The following is a 20,470-nucleotide window of genomic DNA, read 5'->3' as shown; positions in this document are numbered from 1 at the left end:
AACATGACAGGAGTTTGCCAAATCTTCAAGCCCAAACAGGTGTCAGAAGAACCCTGGAGGACCTTACCATTGTCCCCTGGCCAAACTAGCTGAACAAATACGACAATGCACCCAACCCACCAGCATACTATGCTTTCGACCAAGGACACAGCCAAGTGCCCGAAGGGGACACTTACTTGATGCCACACTACAGTCATGACCCATACGAAAACCCCCCAATGGAATGAGCAAGGGAACGGTCGCCCAACCAATACTATAGCCATGACAGGTACATCAAGCAATACATCAGACTTATTAACACCGCTGATGACAGTGCAGCCCCGAAGGTTGCCATCCGGATTGGTGGCCTGACCAACCAATTCATTGTGGACATCGGGGCAACACTCAACATTATGAACTAGTGCCTCCACAATGCCATACGGGACACCTAATCCCTATGCCCATCCTAGGCTTGCATATTTCAGTGGGGTGCAACTTACCAACTCCAGTCAATTCCAGTGTGACCTGTTCCAGTGTGACCTGTTTCACAAAGGGCGCAGAGTACCCACAACCATGCATGTCATTCATAGCCTATCGACATGTAGGTGTCTCTTCAGCTACCAGACTGCTTGGGCACTGGCCCTGATTGACATACAATATGATCAATCTGAAGGTGTCCAGGGTCTCCCACCGGGAGTGCAGGCCCCGTGCTTAATTTTGCATCATGCAATGAACTTAGAGGAACTCAAATCCTTGTTCCCTAAGCTATTTCAAGGGGTGGCCATGCTCAAAGACACTGTCATATCCCTCCACATTGACACAAAGATCAACACAGTGCCTCAGCACCCACGCAGGGTAGGATTCCACCTATAGGCCCAGGTTACACAGGAGCTGCAACTACTCCTCGACAATGGCATCATCGAGAGTGTGGATGTTCCCACTCCTTGGGTGTCTCCTCTGGTCATCGTCCCAAAGACAAATTACCTCCTACGTCTCTGCGTCGACATGCACATAACAAACACTGCCATTCAAAGGGAGAGATACCCAGGCCCCAACATTGAGGACATGCTAGTGAGATTGAATCAAGCCACCTGTTTCTCCAAATTAGACCTTAACCAAGGGTACCACCAGTTGAGCCTGCCTCCAGACCCATCACCACTTTTGCATTGCACAAGGATTTATTCCGCTACAAGCGTATCAACTTTGGGATTTTCTCTGCTGCAGAGATATTTCAATAGATGATTTGCAGGCTAATTTTCCCGGTGCTCAACACCCTCAACTACAGCAACAACATCCTGATCTTTGGCACCACCCAGGACCAGCATGACTGTGCACAGAAGGCTGTGTGTGACATCCTGCAGAAAGCCGGGCTCACACTAAATGGCCCGAAGTGCACCAGCAACAAAAGCAGCTTACAATTCTTTGGCCAGATCTTTTCAGACCAAGGCATCACAGCCGACCCCGACAAAATCAGAGCAATAGTAGATCTACCATCCCTCACAAGAGTGGCCGAATTACGATCGTTCGAAGGCAAGGCAGGCTATTGCGCTTGCTACCTACCAAACTAGGCCACCCTCATGGACCCACGCTGATGACTCCTCAAAAAGGACTCTCCGTTCAAGTTGGATACACAATGCCAAGATGCATTCCACACCATTAAGGAGGAACTTGCCAACAACCATCGGCTTGTCTACTTCAACCCGCAGTGGGAGACGGAACTGACGGTCGATGGCAGCCCATTCGGGCTTGGTGCCATTCTAGCCCATACAGGCCCAGGTGACAAGAATGGGCGAGAAATTGTCATATACACCAGCAGAGGGCTCTTGCCCAGTGAACAGGTGTATTCCCAAGCTGAACATGAAAGCCTTGCAGCTGTTTGGGCGTGTGATAAATTCCACCACTTCCTCATCTGCTGGAAATTCACGCTCATCACTGATCTTCAGGCACTGCATTCCCTCTTCGGCAACTCGAAAATGAAAATGCCACCACACATTGAAAGGTGGGGCATTAGACTCCAGGAGTATGACTACTTCACCATTCACAAACCTTGGGGAGACGCCAACCCAGCAGACTCTCCAAGGCTGATGACTCCATGACGCGTAAGGCAGAGAACTACATCTCAAATCTCTCAAGTAACGTGCTCCCACCACCATCACCACAGAGGCATTCACTGCCAAGACAAGAGCAGACCCTGTGATATGAGTGGCAACGCACCTCACAAATGTGAACAGATGGAAACACCTTGGCAAATAAAGATTTGTGGGTGGGGAGTTGGACACAAAAGAACTAGAATGAATGGCCAAGATACAAAAGGAAATAGCCACGATGGACCATGGAATACTGCTATGCTATGCAGCAATTGCTTAGTGGTTCCCAAGTGCCCGAGGAAGATAATTGTAACCATAACCCATGAGGGACACTGAGGGATCACAAACACAAAGAAACTACTGCACAACCAAGTATGATTGCCCTAGATGGACCCAATAGTTGAAGACACCCTGACACACTGCCAACCCTGTCAGAAGGCAGCAGTGAATACACCCCCATGCCCTCTGCAAATAGTGCCACTACTAGATGGGCCATGGCAGTGAATAGCCATGGACTTCTATGGTCCGCTAGAGGAAGGAGGCCACCTGCTCATAATACTGATATTGATATTGATATTTTATTTGTATCGCACCTAGTGTTTCAGAGCGCAACGAGGCAAGGGAGGGTAACAAGGGAGAACAAAACAACTATCTTACTAGGCCCTGTGACATTGCGAACTTGCAAGCACACGGGGGAGGGAAAGGGGAAAGTGCAAGGGATGGGGGGAGAAGAGGAAAGTGCTGAGCAAAGGAATACAAATAAATAATGAATAAATAAAATAAATAATAACAAGCAACAAACAGTGGTAGTGCAGGCAGCAAGTGGAAAGTGTTAGGTTTAAGGGAACAGACAGGGTTTGTCTGATAAGTGCAGAAAAAAGTGCAGGGGCTATAGGGTTACAGATACAGACCCCAGTGCAAGGGATTTCCAGGAGGCAGTGCGGGTAGGTGGCAGGGTGAGCAGGTACCTGGGTCTGAAAGTCAGAGGCTAACGAGGTGCATGATGCCAAGACAGAACAGATGAGTAGGGGAGAGGAGGAGCTAATGCAGAAGCAAAGGTCTTGAGGTGCTTCCGGAACCCGAGATGGTTCTCCTCAAATTTCAGAGTGGCAGGGAGGCTGTTCCAGTGGGAGGTCCCAGCCAAAGACAGATCTCTATCCCCAGCTCGTTTCTTTGAAAAACAACGGACCCGGAGGAAGTTAGAGGTGGAGGACCGAAGAGCTTGGGAGGGAATATTTATGGAGGGACAGCCGAAGGTATTTTGGACACAGGCCCGAGTAAGCCTTGTAGACAATGCAAAGGGTCTTGAATTGTATCCTTGCAGCCACTGGGAGCCAGTGGAGAGATTTCAGGGCTGGAGAGATACTATCCCAGGGCTTGAGGCCAAGGACAAGACTTGCAGTCCTGTTCTGGATAAGTTGCAAAGAGCACAGAGTAGAAGCCGATAGTTTTAGAAAGAGGCTGTTGCAATAATCCATCCTAGAGAGAACTAGGGCTCAAGAGACAGTGATCTTCTGGTGGAAGGAGAGGAAAGGCAGACTACCTCTGAGGAGGTGCAGTAGGAAGTTTGACTTTTTAAAGACATCAGAGATGCGGGAAGAGAAGGAAAACGTGGAGTCAATGATGACCCTAAGGTTCTTAGCCCTGCAGGTGGGGGTAGGAGGAGGGAGGGCCAAGGGAGGCCGGCCAGAGAGTGACAGGAAAGGAGGGTGGAGTACCCTCAGTTCCCAGTAGTAAAGAATGTACAATCCATGGCATTCCACCATGTAGCTGGGGTAATCGATGAACTGTTTAGTGAATACGGGATACCGAACACCATAAAAACTGACAACGGATAAGCATTTCAAGGACAAGAGTTCCGGAAACTCCCTGCACATCTAGAATTCCGCCACAGGCCAATGGGATGTTGGAATTGTTCATGTCCAGCATCAAACGTACTAGACAAAAAGCCACCACTGACCAAACATCACTACCTCAAGTGATATGCCAGATGACGAGGAGCTACAGAAACACACCAGATGAAGCAACAGGACGAACACCACTAGAACTCATGATAAGATGCAAGCCTCCAACTAGTCTCCTACAAGTAGAAGACTACACTCCGGAACAAGTTGCAGAAATCTGCGAACTAGACACACAAAGGAAATGGAGAGCGAAAGAGTGGGCAGACCAAATGAGGAGAGCGAAGGAACCCCAACTCCCAGTCGTTGACACCGTCTTGTTAAGACAAAAACAGCAAAGGAACACTGACTCAAGATACGACCTGAAACCATTCCTAGTCACCGAAGTAAAAGGACCAACGGTGACTGCAACAGGACACGGGTGTGAAATAACCTGGAATGCCTTATTCATCTGCCGATTATACGTGGAAGAACCCAAGCCCATGGAGGTGGGAACAGGAGAAGAAGAACAGGAAAAAGAAGAAGGTGATGAACCGCCAGATGAAGAAAGACTAGGGGAGACCTGCGTGTAACTTGGGCGGCCACAACAGACCACAAAGAGACCCCTGCAACTGACTGAACAAATGTAAGCACTTGAACATTTGTGATAAGGGAAGGTGTTGCGGTGAGGAAACTGGCCACAGACGGAGGTTCCTTTAAGAAAGAAGGATTGTGTAGCCTTGGAGGATGGTGGGAGGAGTGTGGAAGGTGAGGGGACAAGGAAGGAAGAGGCAGATAGTGTGAGGAAAAGAAAAAAGGAGGTTGTGAATGAGATCCGTCTCTGTGTCGATTTTTGAGAGCCTACAACAGTCACAAGTATCTATTGGGATGATGCCAAATGCACCATGCATTAACTCCTGCCAGACATACCTTTGCCTTTCCAGGAATCACCCCAACGTCTTTCCATTTGCACACAATAGGTCCAAAAGCAGCACCAGTACAATCCAGAAGTCCATGTTGGTTTAAAATATTATATCTTAAGGAAAGGCCAAGCAGGATCAGTAGCTATGACATGAGACCACATGAAGGATGAAACACAATTAGTGTCACCTTTGGTCTGCTGCTATCAAAACATGCAAAATGGAGAGAAGGATGTCTTAGAAAACCTACTAATGGGATGATGTACATGATAAAGTCATGTCTCAAAGCTAAACTTCGGGCATGCTGCAAAGACCAACACTTGGTTAACTTGTATTCTGGGCGCAATGCTACTGCATTCTGTGATTACATCTCTAAACGTGCCCATAAACCCATGTATCTTACTGCATATCCGAATAGTGTTATTGCCAGGCAAAATATGAGACTGAAATTTAATAGCAGCAATGTCTTGACTACTGAAGGCACACGTCTTGGTATCCCCCGAAATTCTAGAGTTTGTTGATTATGTGGTAGTAATGATCTTCAAACCATTGAACATCTGATGACAACTTGTAAAAGCCTTGATAATCTTTGTTGTAGCTACTTAACTGCTTATCGTAGTTTTGCAGACGGTGATCTCACCTTTTTATCATGGTCTATTTTTATGAATGGTTGTGATCCCAATTTGATCTTTTATCTTGTTAAATTATATTGGAACTGGGTGGAGATTATTGATCAATTATTGTACTGAAGTCTTCTGTCGTCCCCTTCCTTCTCATATTTTGAATGTCAGAACTATATATGAATTGTAGTGGCGTTTTTTTAAAATGGTTTTATTATGTGTGGATCTGTTTTTATCCTTGATCTGTTTTAATCCATGATGTTTAACTGATTTCTAAGCAAATGTTTCTGAAGTGCTACCTGATCCATGTTAATCTTCTTTTATTGTGGTTATTTTTACTGTGATGAATATGTGTATTCTGATGTTTCTACTGTGGTTTAGTTTTACAATGTATAGTATTATCCTAAATGTGATCAAGTTTGTATATCGTTTTTGTTGTATATACAAAGCTATTCGCTGTTTGTATATGAAATAAAATAAACGAGTGTCACATAATGTCTACTAGAAAGAAGAAGCAAGACGTTTTTCAAACTGTGCATGTATTTTCATCCCATAGAAATGGGAATCTCACATGCACGCCGTCCTCACATTGGTTGTGTAACAGCACAGCGTTGCCATTATAAACTGAAAACCCTAAACATCCTCGAGGCTCCTGGATTAACTGATTCGCCGTTGTTGGGACTATAGCCATGTCACAAATGAGACAAACGCAGGACCACATCATTGCTGCCAACCTCTCTACAGACATAGCTATATATGCCCATTAGTCACATGTGGCATCATCTGACATACCTCACGTGCATGTTTGAGAAGACACATACCCCAAATACACAATAACCTCAATATTTCGCATTAATGACACATTGCAATGTGGATCCCATTATCAGTGTAATCAGGTGACGTCTGTACACCATCCATACTGACAGCACTACTTGAATGAACATTTGTCAGGTCATCAAGCACATGACATATTTAGTTAATATCTTTTTTTTTTTTTTTATTGTGATATAACCACATTTGGGTTTTTTTCACATTCAAAAATATAACATATATACATGCAAAACATCATATTTATAAATTGTATCTGGATAACATTTAAAACTAATTCATCACAATCTTATAAAATTAGCATATTAAAGTTGAATCCATCACACCAATATCTAGTTTACCTATAAAACAGTTTTTCCCCTTATTTCAACAATCAATCAACAGTATTCTGACGATATAAAACCTGTCAATTGCAAGACCCTTAAAATATTTAGGGTCAATTTTGTTTCATGACCCGCAATCATTCTTTCCCAGAAGGAATCGGAAGATAGTCTATCCAATGACCCAACTGAAATCCCTAGATGTTCCACCCTAATTTTCCAAGTGCCTTTTCAGAATCTTAGCAGGTGCTCTAGCGTTTGTTTACTTAAATCTGAGCATTCCGTGCATAGACTCCGAGCCCCTTCAGTGACTCCCCATTTGGTTAATACTGATCCAGTTTTAATCAAGTTTAACCGTACCCTCATAAAATGTTGTCTTCCTTTTGGGTTAGGGAACTTCGTCAAGTATCTTGGTACTATACCCTGTTTTTTCCCGTACTTAAAAAACCCTTCGGGAATAGAGGATGATCTCACCATGTCCCCTGTTGAGATCCAATCTCTCAAAGATAAGGACTTCTTAACTTTCAGCGGGTTTGAACTCAGTGTTAATTTATCTGATTCACAATAAGTCATCAGATTTTCTGCTATCTTTTTGAGTTCTGTCAAAGTTAGTGAGGAATCCAGATTCATATTTTCTAGGAGATTTTCATATAGTGTATTAGTCATTGGCACCGTAATTGACCTATACAAAGACAGAAGTTTCCAATCAACTGCGTATTTTAAAGATTTTAATCCAAGCTCATATCTGAGGGTTATCGTATGTAATCCTTTAGGCAATCCTAGTACCTGTTTCCAAATGTAACCTTCTATTTTTTGCCAGTCTATTGACCACAACGAAGGTTTGGATTCAATTCCGTACAATAGTACCGGGATTACTTTGGCCACATAGAAGTTTATAACAGGCATAATCGAAAATTTACCGTAAAGGCTGGCAATCTTCTTCATCTGGGCTATTAGTTGTATCCCTTTAGCCAGGATTTCACCATACTGTTTCCCAACTGTAGGGGTCGCATACACAGTGATGCCCAGATACATTACTTCTTTTGCCACCGGTATCTGGTTACTGCCAATTGACCACCGATGTTTTGTTTCTTTGCGACCTTTCTGCTCAAAAATTACGATCTTAGATTTATCAGGGTTTACAACCAGGTCATTTAATTTCATGTACTTGTCGAGGGCATTCAACAATCTTTGTAGACCGATGGGAGTCCTATCAAGAAGGACTATATCGTCCGCATACATAAGCCATCTTACGGCCAAGGACCCCACCTTAGGGCTTATTAGTGATGAGGATTCGAGGGCGGCTCCAAAATCTCCCAGATAAAACTTAAAGAGAAATGGAGCAACCATACAACCCTGTCTGACCCCCCCTATCTATACTTATATGTTCTGACAAATATCCATCCATATTTAATCTTACTCTGGCTGTATTTCTTTCGTGAAGTTTTACTAGTATGTTAATTAGAGTTTTAGGTGGCCCTTGTTGTTCCAATTTGCTCCATAATTTATCTCGATTTACCATGTCAAAAGCGCTTGACAGATCGATAAATGCTCCATAAAGTCTTCCTTTATTATTTTTATCTTTCAGATTTGATAATGAAGCTAATATTATACAATTCAGAGAAGTTGAATGGCCTCTTCTAAATCCGGTCTGCTGTTTAGGGATTATGTTATTTTGTTTCGCCCATGTTTCAAGTTCTCTTAATATCAGACTAGTAAACAACTTGCTTTCTACATCAAGCAATGTAATTGGCCTGTAACTAATAGGGTTTTTACGATCCCCCTTCTTGAAAATCGGGATTATAATTGCAGTCTTCCAAGAAGATGGAATTATTCTATTTGCAATCACTTTCTTGTACAAGGTATATAGGATTTCAGCCCACAATGTCCCATTTCCTTTGAGTACTTGATAAGTTAGGCCATTTGGGCCCGCAGATCTCGACGCCGAGGAGTTTATGATCAAATTCAAAATATCCTCTTTGTCAAAATTTAAACCCCAATTTCCATTGTCACTTATATATTTTTGTCCTCCCACTGGTTCCTGATATTTTGCGCCGAAGTAGGTTAACCAACTTGCTTCCGACACATTATTTGTCTGAGCAATGGTTTGATGTATTTGGGGAGCATTTATTAGTGACCAGAAGTTTTGCGAGGAATTATTTTGTAATGCACGCAGCATCTCTTCCCCATCGTTCTGCCATAGTTTTCCTCTATGTTGTCTAGACCAACTCTTCAAGTCATTTTTAATTTTTTTTTATTCTATCTCTTGTTCTAGTAAGCTATTAGCCCGTTTCTTAGCGAGTCTTAATTGTTTTTGCGTCTCGCGTTTTTTTACCCAAACTGCTTCGTCAAAAAAGTGTTTGTGTACTCGCTGCAAACCCTTTTGGGTACTTGACGGGGGATCAATTGACCACAGGAATTCATGAAACCGTGATGGGTCACAATGCTGGTGCAAAATATTTTGTTCTCCCCAGTTGGAAAATCCATCCAGGGCTTTGTTTAACCGCTCTCCTTCCCTCTTGTATTTTATCAACCGATTTTTCTGTGCATTAACTTCTACTCTCTGGTCCCAGATTTTTATTTTTTCCTCACTACACCAATTTAATTGGGCAACTAATCGCTTATGGTCACTTGTTCCACCATCGGCCACTGAGAAATGTATACAAGTGTCCAAGCACTCTGTTGATAAAAGCATATAATCCAATGTTGATTCTGATGAACCCCTCTCCCACGTTGTGATCGATGGAACATCAACTTCTATGGAGCCATTTAGGAATTTTAAATTCCAATCCTCAAAGAAGTTCGACCATTTTCTCCCGTTATTCGTTGCTTCTTTCATTTTCCCTGTATGGCATTTAGAATTGATACATTGCGAATTTAAATCTCCTGCAACCAATATATGTGCCCCAGGGTACGTTATATTAATGTCACAAAGGGTTACCGCAATTGATTCTAGAAACTCTGAGAGTTTTTCCCTCACGGGGTTCCAATACAGGTTCACAATTATTATCTCCTTAACTGGAGAGCTTTTGAGGGGAGTGACCACTCTCACCACCAGTATTCCTTCCTGTTTGCAAGATAACATTGTTATTTCTTTAAATAGAATCCTTCTACAGGCGGTCAGCAAACCTCCCGTCGGTCTTCCCTTGGCTTTGCAGTTAGCTGGTTGTGCTATCAGTGTAAAGCCTTCGAGTTCCGGGGTGTTTACTAACCATGTTTCCTGTAGAAGGATCAAATCGTTTCCCCCAAATAACAACACACTCATTTTATTATTTTTAAATGAACTGGATCCCCGAGAGTTCCAACTAGTGATTCTCAATTTGTCACTATTAAAGAGACCTCTGTGATACACCCAACTTCTGGCAGACTTGCATAATTATCTCTGGTAACATTGACCAAGATGATGTTTGTGACCCATCATTGATAATATTTTCGTTTTTTCCCCGATGGGTTTCATGCAGTAAGGAAATATTTCCCTGGTTTAACTTGTATTCCTCAGTTTCGATCATTTCTATTGCGTGAGATGGCAATTGCTCATGTACTTCCAAACCCACCTCCCTTAATCTTTCTTGTAAGTTTAAAAAAGCTTTTACCCCCAATTTAGAAACAAATCCAACTTCAACTAAGCTGATACATTCTGGTTTAGGGAAACAAACATATTCAATATCTTTTGTTGAAAATAAATATAATTCTGGAAGTTTTTTAACCAGTGATAGAATCGAGCTAATATTTAAAACTAAAATTTAGTTAATATCAGAATAGTACAAAGTGTCGCTCAACTGTAACTTTCATACACAACCTAATTTGTGTTGTCGGAGGCGATGCCATTCCCCAGACAAAATAATTTCGTGCCCCCGGATATTTATGTGTGACTTTTGAATGCCTAAAATCCACTGTCACTACAATAATGGGATGGGATGATATGTGAAAACTAACTGGTGTAATGGGTAAAGCCTGAACAAGTCCCCAGAGACATGTCAGAAGCAGTGCTATGAAGGGGCATGTATGCCAACTGAGATTTCCACCAGACAGTGCCCCTCCACACTCAGATCTGAGGCACAGGTGAATCCAACTCCCCTATTACACACAATAGGGCGATGGGAATGTGCCAGTAGGGAAAGCATGGCAAACTATAAGCCATACCCAGGATCCAGAAGAAACAGGTCAAGTCACTATTTATGTGCATAACTGACAACAGCCAGAGCTGCCAACACTACTCCAGAGAGCTGTAAAATGTCACAGATATTCATTAGATGGAATAAATGAGAGGACACAGCCAAAGACACTTCTTCACATTTAACATAATGAAAATGATCCCTTAACAGGTTGATTATCAGTGGGGTGGCCATCTCATGCAGGATGTATTCAACCTGCCAATACAAGTTGTCATGACACTAGAATCACATGTACATTGGAAGGAGAAGTTTCTGAATATAGAAATCATGGCCCAATCAATTTACCATAGGAGTTGTACACGTGATCCAGTTGTGTAGACAGCCAGCATAACAGTAATCCTTACACACCTCGTAGCATCATAAGGCACCTAAGTGCATCATGAAATATGTGCAACATGGCATGAAACACATATCTACTCCCTCTAGGCAAAGTAGGGGGCCTCTCAAACACCACGACACTCTAACGTTCCTTTAGGAACGACAGAAGGCTAATGTGTGACCTCACATAGCTGTTCAGTGCTCCTTGGGGCCATCTGCACAGGTACTCGCCTAAAGTTATCCCAGCACCTTGTCTGATGCTTGGCCCATGCTGCCACCTCTGCATGGGCAGAGCTGTTCCTGCACAGTAGTTCAAACCTACGGAGAACCTCAGTCCCCCAGAGTTCCACCTAGCTGGAAGTGGAAATGGGGTTGCATGGACCATAATACAGTGATGGAGTCATGTCACCATCCAGATCAGAGGCTGATTGGGCTGTGGTGGTGGAGGGAGGTGGTGGGCTCACTCCAGCAGCTGCAGATCGATCCTGACCAGGGATACCTGGAGTAGATGGGTCAATACCCTCTGCATGCTGCCCATCTAGCTGCTCTCCATGATTTATGTGGGTGGTCTATCTCCTCCTTAGACCCCTTTGCTGGCTCTCTTTTCCAGCAACTAGGGTCTGTGAGTTTTGGGCAGCAGGGGCTGAAATCAGCCCTGCATCAACATTAACCTGTGCAGTGATGGGGATTGCTGAAGGGTCTATCTCACTAGGCCCAGACCCACCATCCACATGGGCCCTGGTTTACCTTTGGGCTGTGCTTGTCGCCTTTGCTGATGGCCTGGAGGAGGGCCTGATCCACTTAGTGCTCTTTTTTGATGGCCTCTCTTCTCTCTCAGGGAGCCACTTTGATTCATCCTTCTCCAGTCTTCCATGTAGACGTGGCAGTAGAAATTCCTCAGGCATGTACCCAATGTGCATTGCATTGGCCTTCACTCCTTTTTAGACTGTCTCAACCATTTGTATATGAAATGTGCACTGTTGTTTGGAACCCCGAATCGTCATTATGTATGCTAAGCCATGCCACTGTGTGACGTCCTTATCCACCAGAAAGAGAGAAGATATAGGATAACTATTGAAAGGAACGGGCACAAACCATAGGTCCATTGAATGGGGAATGCACACACACAATTACACATCCACACACATGTGGTATGCCTCATATACCTTTTACACATGGTAAGATCAGTCAAAACAAGAGACATGCAGGAATGTTGGGTCCTTATACACACTAAATGCCATGGTGAAGGGAAATTCACTTCATAGCCTTTTATGGATCTTTACACCAGCACCTTCCAATTCTGGATGCAAGCACCTCCTGACACCAGACCTATCCATTTGTGGTGGGACTAGGTGGGATAGACAGACTTGTACCTTACAACCTAGTTAAATCACTGCAACAAGCAGATGTAACAATAGCCTGACCACATTAGGGTGCCTCCCTCCAGTAGTAATGTCATGCTCTTTGACTAAAAAGAATACCATGTTCAGGCACAAGAGTCTAAAGGAGGAAACAAGATCCTCTAACAACTACCAGACAAAAAATGTGGTTTATGCCATAAACAATTGCAGTTGCAATTCAGTCTAAGTGGACTCCCAGAGTGGATTCCTGCCTCTGTCACTCTTACGCTGACATACTCGTCTTTTGAATGCCTCGTCTGCAGGCTCTCCCTCTCCCCTAGCCATTCCCTTACTGTGGCTACTATCTATCGGCCGCACAGATAATGACTAAACTTCCAATAAATTTCAGTTGATTCCACTGGTGAAAGCGGACAAGAAACTCAGTCAAAGGCAATTCATTATAAACATCATATTTTAATAGTTATCACAATAAATATAATAGCATACAAATGTGCATTATATTCACACAATAACATCATAAAAATTACATTATAGTATATATTCATGTAAACAAATTGGCTAAGTTGTGAAAAGAAAATCTAATACTTGCAATGGCCAACCATATGTTACCAAAAAGACCTTAATGCTATTTGGAATGGCCAATTCTACAAGTACTGAAAATAAGGTGCTAAATGCCAAAATACTGGCAAAAAAGTGCTAAGTGCCTACTACATGTAAACAATACCTCCGGATCTTTAAAGTAGTTTCAGCGAAAACTATTTACGAAATTCCCACAAGGGCTGATGGTCGCCTTCCTCAGGGCGCACTAATAAATTGCATTTGATATTATTAAAATGGCATTCACAAATACATTTAATAATCAAACAGCTGAGATCCATGTTTGTTTTATTGTTGATTTTCAAACTTGATTGTCGATCTCAATGTCTTTGAAACATGAATGACAAACAAAATGAAAACCACAAAGAAAGAAAAATTAAGATAAATTACATATTGAAAACAAGGAAAAGACTGAGCTTTCTGTACCCAACCACTATATACTATAGTATACTATAATGTAATTTTTATTATGTTATTGTGTGAATATAATGCACATTTTTATGCTATTATATTGATTTTGATAAATATTAAAATATGATGTTTATAATTAATTGCCTTTGACTGAGTTTCTTGTCCCCCTCCACTAGTGGAATCAACTGAGATTTATTGGAAGTTTAGTAATTAAGTGTGTGACCCAATTTCTTTTGTTTCCATTATATCCATTATACACAGAGTTGGGGATACCCATCCTTGTTGTCTTACACTATCTATCGGCCACCTGGTCAGATTTCTTCCTTCCTCTCTGATTGGGTGGACCTCTCCCCCTCTCTCCTGATCTCAACTACTCAACTCCTCCTTCTTGGAGACTTCAACATCCACCTGGATGCCTCCTGTCCCTCCTCTGGACTCTTTTGCGACCTCTGCGACTCTCTCTTATTCACCATTCTCCCCTCTGGCCCGACCCATTCTGCAGGGCACACTCTCGATGTTCTGTTCTCCTCAGACTTTCCCCTCTCTGTCCCTCTCTCCACTCCTCTCTTCTGGAGTGATCACTTTCTCCTTTCCTCTCACCTCACCCTCCATACCCCTCAGGTCAAGCCACCTTCATCACTGCCACCCACCTTCTCGGTCATCCGACCCATGAAGCGTGTATCAGTTGAAGCCGGCACCTTCTCACCCCCCCTCCTCCTTTGGCTGACTCTCACCCTGACACAGCCCTCTCCACGCTCCATTCTTCTATATCTGATACTCTTGATATCCTTGCCCCTGTCATGAGAATCCACCTGAAGCCCAAAGCCAAGTGTAACTCCTGGTGTGACGCAGACCTCGTCACCCTAAAACACAAATACAGGGTGGTTGAGAGGAAATGGCGTGCTTCCTGCTCATCCTCTGACAACCTAGCCTGCCGCCTGCTGCAAAGGCAATACCGGCTCTCCGTCCTCACCACACCAAGCAGGGAGCTCATATCCAAGCCTGCATCTCTGCGGCATCTAACAATCTGGCGGAACTCTTTAGAATCTGCAAGGAACTGGCCAATCCTGCTGCAGTCTCTACCTCTCCTGTCCCTTCCCAGGCCCTCTGCACGGTACTGGCCTCTCACTTCATTTTGAAAACTCAGGACATCCTGTTCTCACTCTCGTCCTATCGCCTCCCTCCCTCTACTCCTTGCTCATCCTCTGACTTATCTTCAGCCACCCCCTCCCTCCTTCTCTGCCTTTCCCCTTTTCTCTGCAGACAAGGTTTCTAGACAAATCCGATCTATGAAAGTCTCATCGAAATAGATTCACCCCTGTTCCTCCAAAACTATCAAGGACCACATCGACTCCTTGGTTCCTGCCCTGGCTGATTTTTGCAATCACTCCTTCGCCACTGGAGTCTTCCCTTCCCCCCTGAAGAACTCCCTTGTGCACCCTCTTCTTAAGAAACCCTCTGTCGACCGCTCCTGCCCGGCTAACTATTGCCCAATCTCGATCACTCCCTTCCTGGGCAAGCTCCTGGAGAAACTGGCCATCTCCCAGCTAAATCTTCACACCAAATCTGTTGGTTGTCTTCATGACCATCAATCTGGCTTCAGAGCTGCCAGAAGCATGGAAACTGCTCTCCTGAACATCTGTGAAGACCTGCTCTCCAACCTTGACTCCAAACCCCTTGCGTCCTCATCTTGCTTGATCTCTCTTCTGCCTTTGACACTGTCAACCATCCATCCTTCTCAACCGTCTCCATGATAACCTGGGTATCACCGGTCAGGCTCTGGCGTGGCTGACTTCTTTCCTCTCCGACCGACCATCTCAGGTCCAACTAGCGTCCCTCCTCTCTGATATCTTTTTCTCTACCTGTGGTGTCCCCCAGGGATCTAACCTCTCTCTCTGGCTGTTCAACCAGTACCTGGCACTCCTTGCCCACTGCATTGTCGCTCTCTGCCCCAACCTTCAGTGCAATGCCGATGATACACAGCTCATTTTCAGGCTACCCTCGACCTCCTCCTCCCCTTCCCTCATCTCTGACTGTCTGTCTGCAATCCAGGATTGGTGTGCCGCCAATGACCTCTGCCTTAATGCCAGTTAGACTGAGATCCTACTCATCGGCACACCCACTGCCTCCTTCCCTGCAGCCCTCTGGCTGGCCTCTCTTGGCCCACTTCCTGTTCCCACTTGCAAGGCAAAAAATCTTGGGGATATCTTTGACTCCACACTATCCTTCTCTCCTCACATCTCCGATATCTCTAAGAGGTCACGCTACCAGCTGCACTTCCTCAGAGGTATTCTTCCTTTCCTCTCCTTCCCCCGAAAGCTCACCGTCTCCAGAGCACTGCTTCTCTCTAGGTTGGACTAAGCCTCTATGTAAATCTGCCTGCCTCTACTCTCCGCCCTTTGCAACTTATCCAGAACAGGACTGCAAGACTGTCCTTGGCCTCAAGCCCAGGGATCGTATCTCTCCAAGGCTGAAATCTTTGCACTAGCTCCCAGTGGTTGCGAGGATTAAGTTCAAAACCCTCTGCATTGTCCTCAAGGCATACTGGGGCCGAATTACCTTCAACTCTCTCTTCCCAGATATCTTCCTTCTCGAGCTCTTCGCTCATCGGCCTCCAACTCCCTCAGTGTCAGTCGTTTCTCTAAGCAACAATTTGATGGTAGATCTCTTTCTTCGGCAGGGGCCTCTCTCTGGAACAGCCTTCCTGCCTCCCTGAATCTTGAGGAGAACCATCTCCGGTTCTGTAAGCACCTCAAAACCTTCCTCTTTGCTTCTGCTTTCTCTCCCTCTCTCCCCTGCTGAATTCCTGGCTGAATCTGCACTGGTCAAAACTACCTGCCCACCCTGCCTGATTCGGGTGCAGGCACCACCAGTTGCACACCTGCACGGCCTTCCCTGGCAACCCTGCACCTACGGACTGTTTCTGTCTCCCTACAGCCCACCTATCAGCACTTATGGCTGCACTTACCTTGCACTTTCCACCATCTGGCTGTTTTTATTATCTTATTTATTCTACTACCCTTTGAACTGCACTTCCCCTCTCCTTTCCCCCCGCACCTTTCCCCTTTCCACCCTCCCATACACTTGCGCGATCTGAAAGACGCTGGGCCTAGTAGGATCGGTGTCTGTCGTCCCTTTCCCCCCGCCTTGCCTCGTCGCGCCTTGAAACACTTGTGTATAGACGCGTTATAAATGCCATATCATATCACATCATAATCAAATATCAGGCACTTACCTGTATTGGTAAACACTGGCTGAGAATCAGGCTGGATAATTTAAAAGCCTCTATGGTATCACATTTTATCAATAAAGGTTACTCCACAATGAATTTCACAAGTGTCATCTGATGTGTTCTCGAACAAGATTATAGTAGGGCCTCCATTATACAGGGACCTCAAAAAACATAGGAGGAATGGATATTGAGACTTTGCAGCCACACTGGTGGCTTCAATGAGCATGCTGTATTGCAACAGTTGCTATCTGCATAATAAAAGTCTGTTTTTTACACTGTTCTGTCCTACAATCTATGGTCCCCTTTCTTCATCCTCTTTGACCAAAACATGTATGCTGGTAGTAATGTTATATATATGTTGCCAATACTGGCCATGTCTTGATATTTGGATATTTGGTTTGAGGTTTTTCTTATGATATAGGGATGCCCCTACATCACTGTTCTTACAACATTATTATTTGCATACTCAATAGTTACTTTGTATCTACTTCTTTTGACATGGCCTGTGTTTAGACACCTGCAGTTAGCATGTACCCTTCAGATGATTAAGTTCTCTTTTTCAGACTTGTGGAGCTACCTACCTGATGATGGTCGCTCTGCTGCTATATTGACATATAATACATCACATGGCTATGCTTTAGAGGGAGTAAGATGTTCCTTCCCATTCCAATGTGGCACAGACCATTAGAGTGATGGTGTCATTGTGCCAAGAGGCCTCTAGTTGGCCTCTGAAACGGCTATTGTATCATAAGATGCAGTGGACCTAACTTTACAGTTTGGCCCAAATTATGTCTGCTTTTGTGGGCTACCTTATGCTGATGAGAGTGCTTCTTATTGTCTTTAAATAAGAAAGAACATGGTGCTGCTGTGAGCTGTTCTGTGCGATCTACAACATAAATATGTCATTTAAATATTATCCTGGATCTAAAACTTCTATGTTAGAGACATCCAACTTTACTTTCGCTACAGTTGCTGCTGCACAATTATTGTGTGAAGTGATGGTAAAGTAACAGATCATGTCTGCTCTGCAAAATCCCTTATGATTATTCATTCTTACATGTTGAACATTGGGTCATTGTTTGAAACATAGTCTTCTAAAGTAAGCCACTAAGAGTCTTTGTAATCATATACAGCCATGAACTGAACCACAGACCTACAATATTTGGAGTTTATATGCTTTAATGTTGGACCTTTCGTCCAGCCTGATACCATTTAATAATAATTGCTATACTTACAGCATTTAGACACATGCCGAATATGTCATAAAACACTATAAAAACGGATATTTGTATTATTATATGGTATTACTATTATTAATAATATTATTATTGGGTAATTGATGGCAAATATTGCCTACTCTGCAGAGGCAGTGCATACCAACATCAACAACATTCATTATTTGTTAAACTGTTTCCCTAAGAGGAGACATTTCGATGGAATCCTGTCTGACCTTATTGTTTTATTCCTAAACTATTTGCACTAATGTATATAATCGGGTATGAGGACACACCTTTGTTTTCAGTCTTTAATGTTGCTGCTCTTTTGCATACATGATTTGTTCTTTATTTATGTTCTGCATTAAATATCCAGCAACACGTATCTAAACCAATTGTAAATAATTATGAGGTTTCCGCAGTGAGCAGCCACAATGATTAGTTAAGCTTCCAATGAGTTCCTTTCCCCATTAGGAATATTCCCACACTGATAGGTATATTTTACTCTTTCTATAACATTGTTCCAGGTCTTTGAGCTCATGTTTGCACTACTGCTTCTCTAATATTAGAAATATAAGTAAACATGCCAATACCAGTATCAATCCAAACGGACTCTGGATTGGCTTTCACCCTGAAAAGAAGCGTTGCGACATCACCTATCATCTCTTGAAGTTATCTAAATGAATATTGTTACAGAAAGCTGAGGTGGCACTTCCGCGCCCTTGAAGTCGAAGAGAAGATGCATAGGTGTATTTTCTGAGCTGAAAGATATAGAGTTGTGGTGCACCCCTCCCGCCTTATTGTTTCCCTTTAATTGTATAATGAGGAGCTTCCGATTCGGGTTTATAAATGTGTGTTGGTATTCATTAGTCCATTTGAATGATACATTTGCCATTTATTTGTTTTAATGGTCATTATTGGATGATACTCCTAAGGAGCCCATTTACCAAAACTCCAGTGGACTGCCTTAGTACTATGATATAATACAATACCATATAGTTTATGAATGTGTCTTCATGTGTCTCATGTTTAGCGACATATTATTATTATTATTATTATATTATTATTATTATTATTATTTAATATTTATACGGCGTAACACGTCTGTAGGCCTCAGTGTGCACACGTAAGAAAAGCAAAAACAGCAAGGGGAGCAGGAAAGTCAGACCCAGGAGTCCAAAGAAGAACAAGGGGAAGATCTAGTCTTTGGAATTAAACAGGTGTGCGTTCAGTGCTATCTTGATGCCAGTGGGGTTGCCACTGATGGATGGAGAGAGTTCCATAGTGCAGGGGCAAGAACTTGAAAGCATGTGCTACCAAAGCATTTTAGTTAGTACCTGTGTATAGTCAAATTACATGTCCCGCTAGAGTGAAGGGTTCGCCGGATAGTGGCCTTTGCTATTCTATTAGCTTAATACTGTGGTGCCCTGTCAGCAAGACACTTATGGCTAAGGGTAAGTATTTTGTGCTGTATTCGATGATGCACTGGTAGCCAGTGTAGGGACCTTCTGAGCTCAGTGATGTGATCCCATCAACCTAAATCACATATGGCTCTAATGTCCCCCTTCTGGGCCGTGTGAAGTGTTTTAAGGTTAGTTGTTGATGTGCCGGCAAGTAAGCTATTACAGTAATCTTATCAGTGAGCTCACTAACGTGGTAGCAAAGGATGAAAGGAACTGAGTGGACAGATACAGCTTGATCTGTCTGAGGAGTTTGTTCACGCAGGAACAGGAAGCTTTGACCTGTGCTTCATGTTGCATCATAGATAGCCCTGAGTCTAGATTAACTCCTAGCATTTTAACAGTGGGGCTCAATGGAATAATACAACTGGAGATAGAAAAGCCATATTGAGAATCAAGCTTTTTGAATCGCTGACTGAAGCCAGCAAGCATCAGCTCTCTTTTCTCCTTGTTCAACAAAAAGGAATTGGTGGACATCCATCCCTGTATCAGGCTGCAAATGTTATTGACATGGGTGGAGTGAGATTCATAATCCCCAGACAGCACAAAGACGAGCTGGGTATCTTCGGCCTAGTAAGTGTATCTTACACCAACGGTATCCAGACGGTCAAACAAGCAGCGCATGTACACATTGAACATAGGGGGCAAAAAACATGCCCCCTTTGGGACTCCCCATGTAAGAGACTCTGGACGGGCATGGAAACCACCGATGGCAACTCTTGGTCTTCTGGGGCCAAGAAACGAGGCAAACCAGGCAGTGCTGTTTTCAGAACAATTGAGCAATTTGCTTAGCCTTTCTAAGAGTAGAGTGTGATGAACTAAGTCAAATGCGGCAGATAGATCTAATAGCATGAGAAGTGCTATCCTACCGCTGTCGATGATTTCTGCCAGGGTAACTCGTAAATCTAACATGGCTGTATCCGTCTCATGCATGGCACGAACACCGGAGTGTCTGGTACTAAGCAGGTAATTTTTTTCGATATGTTCTTGGAGATGTAAATATGCAGCCATATCAACAATTTTAAGGCACCATGGAACATGTGTTATGGGGTGATAATTGGCCACCCC

The sequence above is a fragment of the Ambystoma mexicanum genome, chromosome 6p (assembly GCF_040938575.1).
Source record: "Ambystoma mexicanum isolate Mex_15411 chromosome 6p, UKY_AmexF1_1, whole genome shotgun sequence".
Taxonomy (NCBI): Eukaryota; Metazoa; Chordata; class Amphibia; order Caudata; family Ambystomatidae; genus Ambystoma; species Ambystoma mexicanum.
This window is presented reverse-complemented; position numbering follows the sequence as displayed.